Genomic DNA, 18,471 nt, shown 5'->3' with positions numbered 1-18,471 from the left:
GAGTGGATTCAATGGACTGTGGTATAAGGTTGTGGGTACTTTGGTGGGAAGCATGGTGCAAGCACACACCCTTGAAGAGTTGTTCACATGTCTATACCCCTAAATCATATATAGTGTAGTAAACTATATATGTAGTAACCTCCATAAAAAATAACATAATTAAGACAATAAAATAAAGTGTATACTTAAGGCTGACAAATAGTAAAGAGTCAAACTTCTGTTGTTAATAACTTACTCTATGGTTATTTGTTACAACTTGAGCTAACTAAACTGAACGCCGAGAGCCTCATCCAATCCTGACATTAAAAGAAATGGGGTCAGATTTCTTCACTAATTTTCTGATGTGCGTCATTTTAAGCAGTGAAAGAATGATTCTTTCCTTTTGTCCAAAAACAAACAAACAAACAAAAAATCCTAAGGAAACATGTACCTGCCTAAGCTGGAAGTGGATTCATGCTTGCCCTTGAAAAAAAGAAAGCAAAAAACACTTTAGTGATCAAAAATTCATTCAGAAGTTTTGTGCTCCGACTCTTCCTCCTCATTCAACCCAAGAAAATGTTCTGGCAATTTTAATCATGTTTTGTTTGATGAAACAAAAATTTAGTGTTGAGTTAATATTATTTTCAAGAACAGGATTATGCATTTCAAGAAATTTTATGCAAATTCTGATTTAGTAAGATTTACATGATATGAAATCAAAATGAAGAAAAGGATAAAAGAGCTCAAGCAGAAATACAAAAATCCTTAATTAAGTCTAGTATTACTACCTTTATCTTCAATTCCAGATATAGATGAGGTAGAAACTTCCTATCCCAGCTCCATTTTACCTAACCATGGGACTCTGTGCAAGGTATTCCCGTTATATTTAATTTCATGTAATGAATGGGCATGGGAATATTGACTTTACTGGAAAGTTGAATGGATCTGTGAAATGGTGTGATAACAAGAACATTCGCTATTACTATATGCAAGTCATAAAACAGTGGCATGGCTAAGAGTTGAACTTCTAGCCTGATTACAGTGGTGTTGAAGGTATCTTTGATTTCAGTTTTGACCTCTTCCCTTTGGGATTTTAAACAACCCTTACTTAGATCTGTCCTCTGGACTTGGACTTGTTAACAGTCCCCTAGCAAAACCTATGTCAAATACTCATAGAATATTCAGAAGCAGACTTTTGAGAGGTAACCAACAGCAGTTTTGGGTCAAGTTCTGCTATCCTTAAAGGCAACAACAATAGGCACTACACATTGAAGGGGAACAGTGTTTGCATTAAGAAATTTGAAGAATCAGGAGGATGGTGTTTCGCAGAAACTGAAATTTTCCTTGTATGAGAGAAAATTATCAAAAATTTTGAGGAATTGTTACTTGTCACAATAAAAACAAATGCTCAGAAATATGCTTTCCAAAAGCCTGAGGGGTAGAACAGCATAAGTAGAAGCCCTATGGATTTCTCGTTGAGGCTTCCAAGTTTATGGGGACAGTACACAGCTTGGGAAATTGAGGTTTTTGTAAGCTGTTTAAAATCACCTATTGATTTAAAGGCCATTGAATATGTATGCTTTATTTGTTCAATAGCTCTTCTTCAATAGTTTTATAGTAATAATAACAGGGTGTAAGATTATAATCTTGTCTGTTTCATATAACAGGTATTCCCAGAGGATAGGGGGTTGGAATGGGAGAGAGATAGGAAAACGAGTCTGCAGAAAATGAGTGCTTGAAACTGGAAGAAAGGATAGAGGAATAAGAAACCACTGTTTGTTGTCTCAGACGTCCAGACAATAATTAATCATCGTTATGTCTCTTGTGTCAAAGCTCTTCTTGACACTGTGGGCAGAACCACATGCAATATTAGTTCAAAAAATGATGAGTTTTGATGAGCAGAATTTATGAAGAGACGGGGAATCAGGTCATGATGGAGGAGGAGGGAAGCAGCCAGTCCTGTGGGACACTGCAAAGAGAGGCTGACACTGAGTCCTTGGGGATGGAAATGATGCAATGCTGTGAGAATGAAGAAGGATGTTTACTCTTTTTTTGCTCTGTAAAAAAACAAAGAAACAAAGAAAAGAACAAATACATAGTTACACACATTTTTTAAAGGCCATGTTGACATCGGATTTTTCCATTACTGAGTGAAATAATTGTCACCTTGAGGATTTGGCTTTGATGTGAATAGCACTATTTGAATGTGAGGTTACACACTATTTATTTTACTATTTTGAAACGAGACTTTAGCACTTTCTTGAGTGTTTTGGCTCCTTTCAGTCTATGATGAGTCATTTAATTGTTCAATCAATTTATACATCTATCAAGTCAACTCTTAGAATCATTATTCTCTAACTTTGGTGAGCATGAGAATCATCTGGAGGGCTTATTAAACACAGATGTCTGGACTCCACCCCACCAGAATTTCTGATTCAGTGGTCTATGTTGGAAGAATCTGCATTTGTAACAAATTTCCTGGTGATGCAGGTGCTACTGGTACAGACCTCACTTTGAGAACCATAATACATTAAGGTATTCCTTACTGAACAGTATAGCAAAGACTAGTACTACAGAGAAATTGAAGTACAATATTATATTCCAAGGATGGAAATTTTAGAGTTAGAAAAACTGTGAGAAGTGGTACTATACAGAGCTATCAATTATAATACTCTATTAGTAGTAAAATGAAAGAATTCTGTGAGGTTTTATGGGAAATCTTTTTTTTTTAAAGTAATCATCATTTATTTATTTATTTATTTATTTATTTATTTATTTATTTATTTATTTATTTATTTTGTGGGACCCTTGCTGGTGGCCAGGGAGCGAACCGGTGCTGCAGAGGCTGCGGGCAGCCTCGTAGCCCAGCGCTCAACCGCTATGCCATCAGGGGAGGCCCTTTATGGGAAATCTTAATTGGTGACTTTCTTTAACTAGATGACTCACTTGACTGTCCAGCCCTTCCACTGTAGTCTCTTCAATTTTAAACCCTCAAATTTAAAATTGAAGTTGTGGAGGAAAATTTATTTTCTTCACAAGAGCTCATTTTGACCCAGTCAAAAGGACACATTTATTAGCCCTTCTTTTCTCTTGGAATAGTCCTGATGAAGACTTTTCTGCTTCCATCCCCGACCCCTCCAGACAGAATGTGATACCCTTCCTTTATAATGAGTCTTAAACAAGGGAGGGAGCCACTTTTTTCTCTTTCTGGGAGACTTTCAGGTACAAACAGGCTCACCTTCTCTCTGTAGCTGAGCAGTAAGACAATAAGCATAGTGCTCTTCCAATGGCAGTGACCCCTATTTGGAGACTGTATAATGCAGTCTTGTTATTGCAGTCAGTTGTATGTTATCTGCACCTTGGACACACCCCAATGTGAATTTGTAGATCCAAGGTCTAAGAAAACTTCAGATCTAAGGTACATTCTCTTAGAATACTTAAACAGCTGGCCTGCTGAGACCTTAATACAGTTGGGTACTTGTTCTTTGAGTGTTTTCTTCATTAACCCATACACTGGAAGTGGGAGACAATTTCAGACCAAATATGTGCTGAGAAACAACTATATACACAAAATGGACAGTAACATTCAATGTAGGGAAATGGAGAATCTATGATTCGGTGGCTGCTTGCGCTCAAGTAGCTCAGTGACAAAAACATAGTTGCATCAGGTATAGAGGTGTCCAGAAGCAGAGTACCATTTAAGTGCCACCTCAAAACAGGAGGTCTTTACTGTGTGAGGCTTTTGTAGATGTTTGTGCTTTCATGATGATGTTTTCCCTATGTAATATTTCTCAGATAGATATACAAGGGTGGTTAAGATACCCATGGGGCATAGAGCACTAATGGCCATACTGACCTTCAGTTTGTCAGCATCAGACCTCAGTAGCAGCTCTAAATCAGTTGCTCCAAATCCTGACTTCTTTTCCTTGCTTTAAACTACAAATGCATTAAGCACCATATACAGGTTCCCCCACTATCCAAACATAGAATATTCTTTTTTTTTAAAGATTTATTTATTTATGCATACAAGAGCTGGGGTACAGGCCAGAGATGTGGGGAATGAGAAGATTCACCAGAGACAGAGTGGGGAGCAGAACAGGCTGACTGACTGAAATACACTCTGAGGGGAGCAGCGGGCGAGTCAGGAGAAGTCTGCTTCACCATATGGGTTGCTCTCTGGTTGGCCGGAGATCGAACTGCAGAGGCTGTGGATTGCTTCATAGTGTGATGCTTAACCCCTTGCGCCACCAGGAGGCCCCAAACATAGAACATTCTCACTGGTATGATTAGTAGGCTATTTTGGGGGTCTGGGAATGCTGCTATCATTAATTTATATGGAAAAAGTTCTAGGTTTTCCCAGAACCCAAAAATGATCCACCAAAAGTCATACCAAATAGGAATGTTCTACTTTCACCAAAAACCTATAGCTTCTGGGCTCATATGGCTTTTGCATAGGGTTCTGGAAAATCCAGCATCTATATCTAGATCTTTCACTACCTCTAAACTGCATGTTCTCCATCCCCTTCTCCCCTGACAAAATTAAAAGATCCTTTTCTGGTTCATGAGCATAATGATTGAATGGGTATTCACACCATTGTGTGGTATGTGCCTCCTTTAAACCTTTTTATGGCACATTTCCCTTCTGATGTGAAAATAAATGAAATTAATTTAAAAATAAGCTGTATATGTTGAAAAGACTGCTCCTGGGTACGAATTTCAGGAACTCCAGTTATAATTTTAACCACAGAAGAGGTAGAACAGACAAAAAATAATATAGGCTCTTTCATATAGGACCTATGTTATAATTTTTATGTCACAATAAATGCTGGGGAAAAATGCTATCTTTATTGCAAATCAAAGGCTAAGAAGAATAATTTCAAGATATCTGTCCAGAACACTTTCTTGTTAGGGATTTTCATTTTGGTAACATCAAGTAAAGAAAACTGTTCGGAAAGAAATTTGACCTTGCAATTAGAACATCAATGGGAAAAAGTGATGAAGGGATAGATATTAAGAAAATGATAAAAAGAAGTTTGTTCACTCTGGAAAAAGATTGAATTCTTGGGGGGAAAATGAGACTAGAAAAATGGGACTAGAAAAAGGGAAATATTTTACTTATTACTCAATCAAGAAGTTTCGGGAGCTCAAGAGAGCAAAAAAAAAAGGAAGTTAGAGCAAGAGAGGTAAGTGGGTTGAGAATGAGAGCCTAGTTGAAAACACTATTAAGATACTCTTCTTCAAAATATATTTTAGCAGAAATTTTCTAAACTACACAAAAGAAGAAAGACTAATATGGGTGAACCCCTATATGCATGGCATCTCTCAGTGTCAGAAATTATCATATGACCATTCTTGTTTCATCTGTGCCCCTTTACGCAGCACTAGCTGTGTAATTTAAATGTCATTTTCAGGCACCATATTATTTCCTCTGTATTATTTTAAATAAATAAAGATTTAAAAATTCTTTTAAAAGATTTATTTACTTATGCATGCAAGAACTGGGATACGGGCCAGAGGTGCAGGTGGTGAGAGGATTCATCAGAGACAGAATGGGGAGCAAACAGGCAGACTGACTGAAATATACTGCTGTGGGGAACAGCAGGAGAGGCAAGAGAGGTCTGTTGAGCCAGGTAGGTAACTCCCTGGCCAGCAGGGGATCTAACATGTGCTGCAGAGGCTGTGGTTAGGGGGGCGGGAGGGGAAGGATTGGGGTCAGAATGGGGCGTTTGCAATTGTATGGGGGAATATAAAAATAAAATTTATTATTTTAAAAAAATAAAAATAAATAAAATGAGAAAAAAATAAATAAATAAAATGAAGGGTTGCTGGGGAAAAAAAAAAAAAAAAAACTGTTCTGTGCTTAACCCCTTGCACCGCCAGGGAGAGTTAAGATTTAAAATAATTAACCAGGGCCTCCCCTGGTGGCGCAAGTGGTTGAGTGCAGCGCTGTGAAGCTGTCCACAGCCTCTACAGCACCAGTTCAATCCCGGCTGGCCAGGGATCATCTTAGCAGTGTATTTCAGTCAGTCTGCCTGTTCTGTTCCCTGACCTGTCTCTGGTGAATCCTCTCACCCTCCGGCACATCTGGTCTGTACCCCGGTTCTTATATGACTAAATAAAAAAATTTAAAAAAATAATCAAAATATTCTTTTAACCCTAAAAATATTAATACTTACCAAAATTTTTAAGTGATTCATACCAAAGGTACAGGAAAAAAGTTAATATTCAAAAGTCAATCACTTTTCTATATACAAAAAATGAACAACTGGAATTTAAAACAAAAACAATAATGTTATTAATGTAAGCACCCAAGAAAATTAATAATTAGGAATAAATCTAACAAATACATTATTATAAATCTAACAAATATGTTAGGTATAAATCTAACAAATATGTACAAATCTTATTGTGCTAATGAGGCATACCTTAGGCATCTAATGAATAAAATCAATGAAGAACTAAAATATGGAGAGATATTCCATGTTCATGGGTAGGAAGACAATATTGTCAGATGTTTGTTTTTTCCAACTTGATTCATAAATTCAGTGTAATCTCAATCAAATACCAGCAAGTTGTATAATGATTATTGATAAACTGATTCAAATGTTTATATGGAGATGCAAAAGACAGAGTAGCCAACATAATATAGAAGAATAATGTTAGAAGACTGATGCCACCAATTGTGAAACTTACTGTAAAGTTACAGTAATCAAGGCAGTGTGAAAATGGCAAAAGAGTAGATGACTAGATCAGTGGAATAGTACAGAGTCCAGAAATAAACCTCCATAAACACAACCAATTGATTTTTGACAAAGGAGCAAAGCTAATACAATGGAGCAGTCTCTTCAACAAACAGTGTGTGAACAAGGTTAAAAAGCTCTACACTTTTCACAAAAATTAGCTCAAAATTAGAGATCTAAATGTAAAATAAAAAACTATACAATTCACCAAAGATAAGATAATAGAAGAAGTGGAAACAGTTCATTCCTTTTGCAGGAAAATTGAATTCTTGGGAAAAAAAAGAGATGGGTCTAAGTAAAAGGGAAATAGTTTACTTGTTAATCAATAGGGTGATATCTTTTGGGATATAATGCCAAAGACATGATCCATGAAATAAGTAGTTGATAAGTTGACATTGCTTTTAAAATTACAATATCAAGATAATGAGAAGATTAACCACAGACTGGGAGAAAATATTTGCAAAATACATATCTGATAAATGACTGTTTCTAATACATATCAAAAACTTCTTAAAACTCAACAATAAAGGTATAAATAGCCTACTTAGAAAATGGTCAAAAGATTTGACAGATACTCTGACAAAGAAATACAGAAAGCCAGTCAGCATATAAGAATATGTTATCAAGGAAATGCAAATTAAAATAACAATACTGTGTAGTGAAGTGACTATTGTTAATAATATTATATTATATTTGAAAGTTGCTAATAGTTACCACAGAAAAATAAGTTTTGTAGTGATGTGTACTTATGGATGATAACTAGACTTATTGTGGTGATCATTTTGCAATATATGCAAATATTGAGTCATGTTATAAACCTGAATTAATGTAATGTTGTGTCATTTTTTTTCTCAATAAGTAATAATAAACACAAAAACAATAAGATAATATTACATATCTATTAGACTTGTCAAAATTCAAAACACTTGGTGAGGATAGAAGTAACAGGAATACTCATTTATTATTGATGGGAACGCAAAATGGTACTTTGGAAGACAGTTTGGCTATTTCTTCCTAAACTAAATACACTCTTACTGCATGGTCCAACAATTATGTTTCTCGGTATTTATGCAAAAGAGTTGAAAGTTTATATGCATACATAATACTGCACGTAGATATTGAAAACAGGTTTATTCATTACTTTCAAAACTTGGAAGCAACCAAGATATCCTTCAGTAGGTGAGTGACTAAATAAACTGGTATATCAAGAAAATAGAATATTATTCAGGACCACAAATAAATGGGTTATCAAGCTATGAAAAGAAATGCAAGAAATTTAAATGCATCGATATATTACTGAGTTAAAGAAGCCAATCTGAAAAGTCTACACTGTATGATTCCAATGGTATAACATCCTGGAAAAAGCAAAACTATGGGAAAAAAAAAAAAAAGATCAGTGTTTGTCAGGGGTGGGCAGGGGAAGGGAGAAATGAACGGGTAAAACACAGAGGATTTTTATTACAGTGAAAATATTTTTTTTTAAATATTTAGGCCAACATTGGTTTACATCACTGTTTGTATTTTGGAAATACAGATCTTACCTCCCCCATCCTCGCCCCACATTAGGTGTTGATACCAAATGGCACCCTCACCAAAGCACCCATAGTTCACCACCAGTCCAAGGTAGTCATTGTCATTTGATTGCTTAACGCTAGGAAGACATTCTGAGAAATGTGTCATTAGGCAACTTTATTGCTATGGGAATGTCAGCATAATTACACAATTATAGGTGGTATAACCCAGTGTACACCTATTGGAACCCATGGTATATGTGGTCCATCACTGACTGAATTGTCATTATGTGACACATGACTGTATCAAAATATGGATATATGTCATTATACATTTGTCCAAATCTGTAGAATGTACATAATCACAAATGAATCCTAAGGTAAGCTATGGATGCTGTGTGATAATATATGTCAATGTAGGTTTAGTCTTGATAAGAAAAAATGTACCACTTCGAATAGTGATATTGATGACGGGGGAAACTGCATGTTAGGGCGAGGATGGGGTATATTGGAAATATGTACCTTCCTCCCAATTTCATTATAAACTTAAAACTGCTCCAAGAGGGCCTCCCTGGTGGCTCGGCAGTTGAGTGCTGGGCTGCGAAGCTGCCCGCAGCCTCTGCAGTTCTGGTTCGATCCCCGGCTGCCGGTGAGGGTCCCACATGGCGCACAGACCCCTCCTGCTGCGTCCGCTGCTCCCCTCAGCAGTGTGCCTCGGTTCTTCTGCTGTTCTGCTCCCGGCTCTGGCTCTGGTGAATTCTCTCACTCTCCCGCGCTTCTGACTGTACCCATTGCTTGTATAAATAAATAAATAAATCTTCAGGGAAAAAAAAACCTGCTCCAAGATATTGAATATTTTTAAAAGCAATAATGCCTTGATACTGTGTGTATGTGTGTATGTGTGCATGTGTGTTGCAAATGTTGCATTGGGTGGTTTCAGAAAAATTGGGCAACATTTGCAATAGAAGGACTGGAAAGATTAGCAGAGAATACTGAACATCTTTGGATGAATTTGAAGTTAACACAGTCTTTTGATGTGGCAAAGCTCATATGTCCATGATTTGGGGGAGGTGAAACTTTGGATTAAGATTCTGAGCAAAGATTAAGAGAGATGAGGTACAGCAAAGGGGAGCCCCATTGGTTCAAAAGATAAATATCGGGTTAGGGTTAGCTGCTAGGCTCTGGACAGTACTTATGGATAGGATTATTCAACTTAGAACAAGGAGGCAACAGAAGTGTTTGCACAGTGATTGATTTTATGTGGGATGTCGCAGAACAAATGTCTGTTCTTACTTAAAGGAAGAAGAGGTCAGGAGCCCTGATATAGTAACCATACCACATAGGAGGGGGAAATGAGAAGCTCTACTGAGCCTGCAAAATCCATGGGAGGACAGAAGGAAATGGAACATTAGGGGAATATCAAAGTGCTGTAGGAAAAGATGTAGCTGAAAGGATAAATCTACTACCTATGACTTGGAGAAAAGGAGTTCAAGGTCTGGATAGATCGAAAGCCAAAGAAGGCAAGATTGGGGGTTGGGAGGCGGGGTGGAAAGCACAAGATAATGAACATAAAGCTTCTCTTTCAAAACAGCCACAGTGACTTTAGTTAAGGACTTTCTGAGGGTAATTTTCCAAATGAAGCAACAAGGATGATAAGAGGGCACTGAATTTTAAGGATAAATTTCTAGATTAAAGGAATCACAGCTCCAAAGCTAAAACCCTCTTGGCTTCTTTCGGAAATGGAGAAATAGAGAAAGGAAGAGGTTGGGATTATAGAGAATCTGTTACAGGGCAGGGGGAGCGGCACCCTAGAACCCCCAAACCTGCCTGTTTTATATAGGTTCTGCCATCTGCTGCATCAACACAAAATAATGGAAAGGAACTTTAATACAATTTGTAAACAATACAGAAAAGACAAAGAATATAGTTTCTAAATTAATCACCCAAAGTCACCCATCCCCTTGTGGATAAAAGTCCACACAAACGGGATTGGCCCAGAGCAAGGCCCGAAAGCCTGCCACAAGTCTAAAGCATCTTTCAGTGGGGACCCACAGAATAGCATCAGAAACAATCAAACAAATCTGGGAGGAAAAGAGCAAAATCAAAATCAAGATAAAAGCTGCCATTGTTAACCTCCCCACGGGTCTCTCACCCACATCTATGTCAACCAGTCCATGACCAAAATGCAAGCATAGTTTCTTCACATGTCTCTCTTCTCCATGTGCCTCCTTCAGGTCTACTACTTCTGTCTCTCCATCCTGCTTCCTTCCTTCCGCAGTCTCCTCTGCAGTCTCCTCTCTTCTCTTTAGCTCCATCCTCCTTTGGGTGGGGCAGGTAACCTGGAACTTCCCCTTTTACTGGGGACCACCCTGTTACAATTGCAGGTCCTGAATGTGCTTGGGTGGGAATTTGCTCTATCACTTTGACAGAATTCAACCTCTGGGAGGAACTGAGTCCTCCAGACACAGCAGTCAAGGAGAAGTAAAAATACAGTTTCAAAAAAATATTGTGGGGCCTCCCTGGTGGTGCAAGGGGTTAAGATGCAACCTACGAAACTATCTGCAGCCACTGCAGCATGAATTCGATCCCCGGCCAGGGAGATACCCACATGGTGCAGCAGACCTCTCCTGTCTTGCCCGCTGCTCCCCTCAGCAGTGTATTTCAGTCACTCTGCCTGTTCTGTTCCCCACTCTGTGAATCCTATCATCCCCCGACACTTATGGCCTGTACCCCAGTTCTTGTATGCATAAATAAACTTATCTTCAAAAAAATATTGTGGAAATTTTCAACCACACACAAAAGTGGAGAGAAAAATATAATATTCCCAGCCCAATAACCATAAAATTGTTGCCATTCTTTCTTTAAACTACTTTGTCACCTGATTTTATGTAACTGGTGGCTGAAGCCACAGAGTGTTACAAGTGGCGCACCCTGGAGGATAGATAGCCCCAGGGAAAATGCTAAAAAACATTGCATTTTGAAGTGAGGCAACGGATAAGTAATATAAAGTACTGCAGAAGTTGGGGCAGATTTATTCAGTCTTCTGGATTTCAGCCGTTTTCGGATCTTTAGCCTTTGGGGTCTGCAGATATTGACCCCCACCGTGTTAATCTTCTAGAAGGCTGTTTTGTAGTCCTCTGAAGGTAGAGGCCCCCAGCAGACAAACTTGGAGAGGAAAAGTTCGGAGGCTTTGCAATTAGCTGAGAGATGGAAACTGTTCCCTGTTTTGCTGCAGTTACAGCCTGGCAAGGAAGGGAAGACCCAGAGCCCTGCGCCTTGCTGAGCTGCATGAATGTGGCCGTTTGTTGGCTCTTTCAGCTGCTGCAGTTGCTGTCCTGAGTGTTGCTTGTCTGGTGCTGTGTTGGGGCAGCTCCAGGAGCGTCTCCTGTTAAGTCATCTGTTGTCTTGGTGAGTCGGAACCCAGCCTAGAGTGTGGCTGCCACGTGCTCCAGGTTGGCAGAGGCAGGGAGACGCCATCTTGGATATGTGGCCTATTGTTCGGGAGAGGAGCTCCACGTCCTCTGGGGCAGGAAGACACAATTTCAGCTGCTTTTATTTAGGACTGAAAAACACTGGACACTGCTTCAGGTGAGGTAAAGGCCATTTTTAGCCTTTGTTTTTCCCTGGTTTGTTAACTAAATCCCATTGTTGTTCCCTGAGCCTGAGTAGTCTTGCAATTGTGTGCGTGGGTGAAGAACTCAGACAGTGACCAGTATTTGGGCAGGGTCTCTGGCCAGTTTTAGTGCCTCTTGTTGCCCTGTATCACTGTGACATTCCTCAAAACCTGCTCACCAGATTAAAATGAGTAAATTACCCCCTATTGTTTATTTAAAACTTATTTGATGGAAGAACTTGGGATAGTATGTAGTATGTATGTTTATTTGTGTATAAGCCAAGTTACCTAGTCCTCAAAGAGTCCCAGTGTTGTTTTAAATTTTTACTTAAAACTTGCATGCTAGGTGTGGGAAAAGACATTTCAAAACAAATTGAATTTTTTCTCCACAGGTGATACGGGGTTTTAACTCTGCTGGCATAGGATGTGATTTACCTTCTTATCTAAGAGAACACATTGATTATCATGGAATTTATTATGTCATTTAGTTGCCTTAAGCATAAAGAAAATTAATCTTAGCTAATAATGTTTTGAATTCTATAAAAAAGTTATTAAAGTTTCAAAGTGCATAGCTCCTAAAAAGTTAGGAATGAAATTGGGGATTAATTGGGCTCTAATGACTTAATATTTCATTTTTGGAGGATGGCATTTCTTAGTTTTTGTGCAAACCTCTTCATTGTGATTCCTGAGACTACCTCTTAAAATAAACATCTACCCCTGAGCTCTTGTTTTAGAGGGCACCCACATTGAGGCATCCTCAAAGACTGCTTCAGACTAGATTTTGAATCAATTTAGGAGGGTCTAAAAGCAATTTCTGGTAAAGTCTCCTTGCCATTTACATACTTTATTTTATAACACATCCTCAAACTTATTCACCTTCACCTTGTTAGAACTATACCTTTTCTGCTGTGTCTTTTCTCTGGAAAATAACGATATAGAAAGTCAGGAGAGTTGAGGGGCATGGTGTCTTTCTTTGTTAAATCACATAAAAAATTATAATTTAACAGAAAAGTGATTGGGCAAAGTAGTTTTGGCTAATTAGGTCAAAGTTATTAGTTTGTAAGACATAGAAGTTATATCCTAAGAAGAATGTGGATTTATTATGTGAGATCAAAGAAATGAATTTCTTTAAGACTTGATTGGCAGTTCTCCATCTTATCCTCTCTGGTTTGGCTCCAGGGTATAAATTTCTTTTAGTTCCTGAAGCCTCCATTCTGTGTTGGGGGGAGATTTCAGCCTGCACTTTACCTTGCCTTGGGAAGAGTTGACATAGATTGAACAAAGTGTGAAGTCAGTGAATGAACTTTCTCTCATAACTCATCCTCCAAGATGTGCAAGACAGAGAGGGGACCAATGAGCTGAAGCTTATCATTTCTTCAAGAGGGGTGCTCTCCCAAAGGAAGGGAATGATGTGCTGTTGATAGAAGGCTGAGAACAAAAGGAAGAGTATTGCAAAAAAAAAAACAAAAAAAAAAAAAAAAAAAAAAAAAAACCAGAGTCAGAAGAGGCTGAATTAGGACTCAAGGGATATTTATCTGAGAACTTCTTCACTCCCCAGCCTTCAGCTGTAAAGCAATGGCTCCTTGGCTGGCAGAGGGATGACGTGGCTAAACCATAGGCACGGTGCCAGATTCACTTTCCTCCGGCTCTGGATAGCTCTGAGACACTTCAGTGAAGAAATGTCTAAATGAAAAATGGGATCCAGTGTGTGTTTCTGCAGCAAGGCCAGCAGGCGATTCTCTAGTGCCAGTGGAAAGGAACTCCGCTTCCCTCTGGCCATCAGTGGGTGGGGGGCCTTCCTATGTATTTCTGAGCATCAGGGATTAACAATCCAGAGATAGGCCTCACCTGGCAAAACAACAGTCTGTATTCCAGTTTTCCCTTCTCAGAGCACAGCTAGAATATACACTGTGGGATAGAAGGAGACAGATATCCTCGTTCATGCAACATGTTTCTATACGAGTTGTTCAATAAGATTGCATAAATTCTCTCATTTTCACCAGTTTGCAGTGATCTTTATTTTACCCTGTTACCATGATAAAGAACAGTGGAAAGAATGTAGATTTGGGGTTATGCTTTGGGTTCACGGCTCCTAGGTTCCTGAGACCCAGTCTCTGCAGAGACTTGGAAGAAAAACCAGATATTGGGCAGTGAATTTCTTTGGGACTTAATATTTTCCAAGGATTTATTACAAAATTTAACATTTTTGCAATTTTTGAATTCTTATTTCTTTGTGGGAATTAACTAATGGGATAGGTTTGTATTATTCAAAAGGGTATTTTTACGCAAACATGATTTTTTGGGTAGACCAAGATAAATTGAGGCAAATTAAATTTTTTGAGTATTTGAACACACGAAGACTCAAATTGGGCAGAGTCAGGCTGAAAGGGTTAGGAACTAGGTGGGAGCCAGTAGATATTATTATAGAGATGAGCAAAGCCAGGAAATTATTTGACTGGCTGTAGCTTAAGCAGTTGCCTTATTTGGTTCCTTGTGACTACTGGCTCTTCTGTTTCCTTGGGTTCTAGTCTGTTGATGCTGGTTTGGTTGCTACTAGGGGCCGCCAAGCATTAGAGCCACTCCAGTCTAATGGCCACTTCATTTAACTATTTTAACACTTGGCTATATTCAGAGTTTGAAAATAGAACAAGGGTGAAGTTTTGGTTTAGTGCACTGTGTGGCCTACAGATCAACTTAATTGTAATCTTGTTTTGGTGCCAAAGGAAACTCCCACCTCACTGATTTTGAAGAGGAATAAATATTAGGGGAAAGGCCATGTGAATGAGGCAGGGGGATTTTCCTCAGACCCAGGGCCTGGGTTGATTTGAGCATTTTCTGTAAAGTCCCATGGTTGAGACATAATCAAGACTGGGTGGGGGCCTCCCCGGTGGCGCAGCGGTTGAGCGCTGGGTTGCGAAGCTGCCCGCGGCCTCTGCGGCGCCGGTTCGATCCCCGGCTGCTCCCCGGCCACCGGAGGAGGGTCCCACATGGCGCGCAGACCTCTCCTGCCGCCCGCTGCTCCCCTCAGCAGTGTACTTCGGTCCTTCTGCCTGCTCTGCTCCCCGCTCTGGCTCTGGTGAATTCTCTCACCCTCCCGCGCTTCTGACTGTACCCAGTGCATGTATAAACAAAACAAACAAACAGACCAGCAAACAAATAAATAAAGCATGCCTCTATACAAAAAAAAAAAAAAAAAAATAAGAAAAAAAAAAAAAAAAAAAAAAAAAAAGACTGGGTGGGGGCCTCCCCGGTGGCGCAGCGGTTGAGCGCTGGGTTGCGAAACTGCGCGCGGCCTCTGCGGCGCCGGTTCGATCCCCGGCTGCTCCCCGGCCACCAGAGGAGGGTCCCACATGGCGCGTAGACCTCTCCTGCCGCCCGCTGCTCCCCTCAGCAGTGTACTTCGGTCCTTCTGCCTGCTCTGCTCCCCGCTCTGGCTCTGGTGAATTCTCTCACCCTCCCGCGCTTCTGACTGTACCCAGTGCATGTATAAACAAAACAAACAAACAAACCAGCAAACAAATAAATAAAGCATGCCTCTATTAAAAAAAAAAAAAAAAAAAAAAAAGACTGGGTGGGATGTGGCTCCAGGAGCAGAGATCCAGAACTCTCAGCACCTCTCTTGACCCTAGCAAAGTTTCCTTTCTTAATCCGCTGAGCCTGCAGTCTCTATTGTCCTCTCTAAAACTAAGTTCTCATATCACTGGTTAGATTCCAAAACACAGGCTATGGGGGTCACAGTTACTAGTGGGCAGGATTACTGCCACACAAGGTTGCCCTGGCTGGGGAGATGCCTCCCTTCAATTCTTTCCTTTCGTAGCACTGAATGAGCAAGCAGAGGCAGGGCACACCGGCTGGGTCATTCCACATCCTGTTTTCCTCTTTACTTCCTTTCATCTGCTTGTTTCGTCTTGCAACTAGAACCCTTGACTTAGTGGCATTCTGCGCAAATTTTGGGTTCCATTCCAGCTTCATCAGAGAACTTGACATGAAGGGCCACTAGCCAATAAAACAATCCCTTGATTTTTTAAAAAGTTAACTTAATTTTTTATATATTTTACATCATTCTTCCTTTTTATACAATGTATGCTTTCTCCTCACGGGTGTAGTCCCCACAAAATTCCCACCACCAATTCACCTGTGTACCATTACCATAGTCCGTTGTGTAAGAACACATTCCCTCCCCTGGGGTTTTTTTTTTTAATTTTTTTTTTACATCATTGTCCATTTTCAAACAATATTTGCTTCCCCCATCCCCCTCAGGTGTTGTCTCCATAGAATTTCCAGCGCACCTGTGCTCCATCACCTCAGTCCCCTGTGCTCCTCCCTCCCTCCCTCTGATCCCTCTCCCTCCTCCTCCCCTGCAGCATGTCTCTGATTTATAATTGTCTGTTTTTGTTTTGTATTGTCATTATTTTTTTACACTGATGTCTACTTTGGTTCCCCTATATTCCTGCTATAAGTGAAACCATCAGTATTTTTCTTTTTCCTTCTGACTTATTTCACTGAGAATAATTCCTTCTAGCTCCATCCACATTGCTGTAATGGCATGAGTTTATATTTTTTGAACAATCCCTTAGTTTTTGTTGATATTCTTTGTGTGAATGCCTCAGAAATCTCATAAAGAACAGTTATTAATGGCAATATAGGTTATGGGAAATTTGGGAAACTTGTTAGCTAGGGTGACCAACTATCTTTGTTTTCTTGTGACTGAAGAGTTTCATGGGACACTTAATTCGAAAATCAGGAAAGCCCCTGATAAGATGAGTTGATCACCCTAGCTGAAATGCATCTTTAGGTAATGAAACCCCAGACATAAATTTTACTCTTGCTAACTGTGCAATCTTGGATATGATACCAGCCTTCTCTGAATCTTAAATCTCTCATCTGTAGAAGAGATTTTATCATGAATATTGAATTAAACTAATTAAATTTCATAGCATATTTCTTGATCTAAAGTTGATACCAAATTGATATGTTTCTATTTTATTTTCTTATTGTTATTGGTGCAGCAGAGTATGAAATGATAATATGAAGGGGCCTACCTGGTGGCGTAGGGTTATGTCTCAGTGCTATCACCATTCTGGCCTGAATTTAATCACCGGCCGGGGAGGTAACCCACATGTGGCATAGCAGACCTCTCCTGTCTTGCCTGCTACTACCCTCAGCTGTGTATTTCATTAGATTGACCTGTTCTGCTCCCCACTCTGTCTCTGGTGGATCCTTTCATTCCCCACACCTCTGGCCTGCACTCCAGGTCTTCTACGCAAAAATAAATAAATAAATCCTTAAAAATGAATAAATAGTGCTTCCTGGTTGGCACAGCTGTTGAGCGCTGGGCTGCGAAGCTGCTCGCAGCCTCTGCAGCTCTGGTTCGATCCCTGGCCACAGGGCAAGGTTCCCACATGGCACGCAGACTTCTCCTGCCGCCTGCTGCTCCCCTCAGCAGTGTATTTCGTCAGTCAGCCTGCTCTGCTCTCAGCTCTGGCTCTGGTGAATTCTCTCACCCTCCCGCACTTCTGACTGTACCAAGTGCTGGTATAAATAAATAAATAAATAAATCTTTTAAAAAAATAAATAAAAATGAATAAATAAATAAAATGATAAAACGAGAGATATTGAAATACTTTTCTGAGTGAAAGAATTGGTGAGTTCCCAGAGTCCCCTCCTTCCTTTTAGCTTTCCTTCCTAATGTTAGACTGGATCAGAATTGGATGATAGGACAATAAATTCCTGGAATAAAACAAGGTTCACACATTCAAAGAATGACAGGGGCCATTCAAGGAACAAGTGAAATGGGATAAATAGAACTTGTGCAAACTGATTGTAAATAGAGCAACTCTAATAGATGATGGCCTGGTAGGAAGGAGGGCCCAATGTGTCAGATATATAGGTATTTTTTTTTTATAATTTTTTTTTAATAGAGGCATGTTATTTATTTGTTTGTTTGTTTGTTTGTTTGTTTTGTTTATACATGCACTGGGTACAGCCAGAAGTGCGGGAGGGTGAGAGAATTCACCAGAGCCAGAGCGGGAGCAGAGCAGGCAGACGGACCGAAGTACACTGCTGAGGGGAGCAGCGGGTGGCAGGAGAGGTCTGCGCGCCATGTGGGACCCTCCTCTGGTGGCCGGGAAGCAGCCGGGGATTGAACCGGCGCTGCAGAGGCCGCGGGCAGCTTCGCCACCCAGCACTCAACCGCTGCACCACCGGGGAGGCCCATATATAGGTATTTTTAACAAAGTTAAGATTTTTTTATGTGAAATAAACTCATTTGTATATGTTGAAATCAAATTTAGGAATTTTAAAGATAATCTATGAGCCAATCAAAACATTCCATGGACCTTTAATCTCACCGAGTTGTTTCATTGGATGGGCAATAGTGAAATTGGATGTCATAATAAGACAACCAAAAAAGTTTATTTTACTTCATTGGAATAATGATGTAAAAGGAAACCAATGTGGTTTAATGATTGCCAAGAAAAAAAAAGACAAGAAGCGGTCAGGTTTTAAATGTGGATTATCTTGTAATCTATCAACTCAAGACTGAACCTGTGGGGTTGCAAAATTATGAAGGTAGAACCTGCTAACAAAGCTTCATGAAATGCTTGGAAGCATTAGCTGACAGATTTCA

The sequence above is a fragment of the Talpa europaea genome (assembly GCF_964194135.1).
Source record: "Talpa europaea genome assembly, chromosome: 4".
Taxonomy (NCBI): Eukaryota; Metazoa; Chordata; class Mammalia; order Eulipotyphla; family Talpidae; genus Talpa; species Talpa europaea.
Note: the sequence above shows the minus strand (reverse complement) of the source record.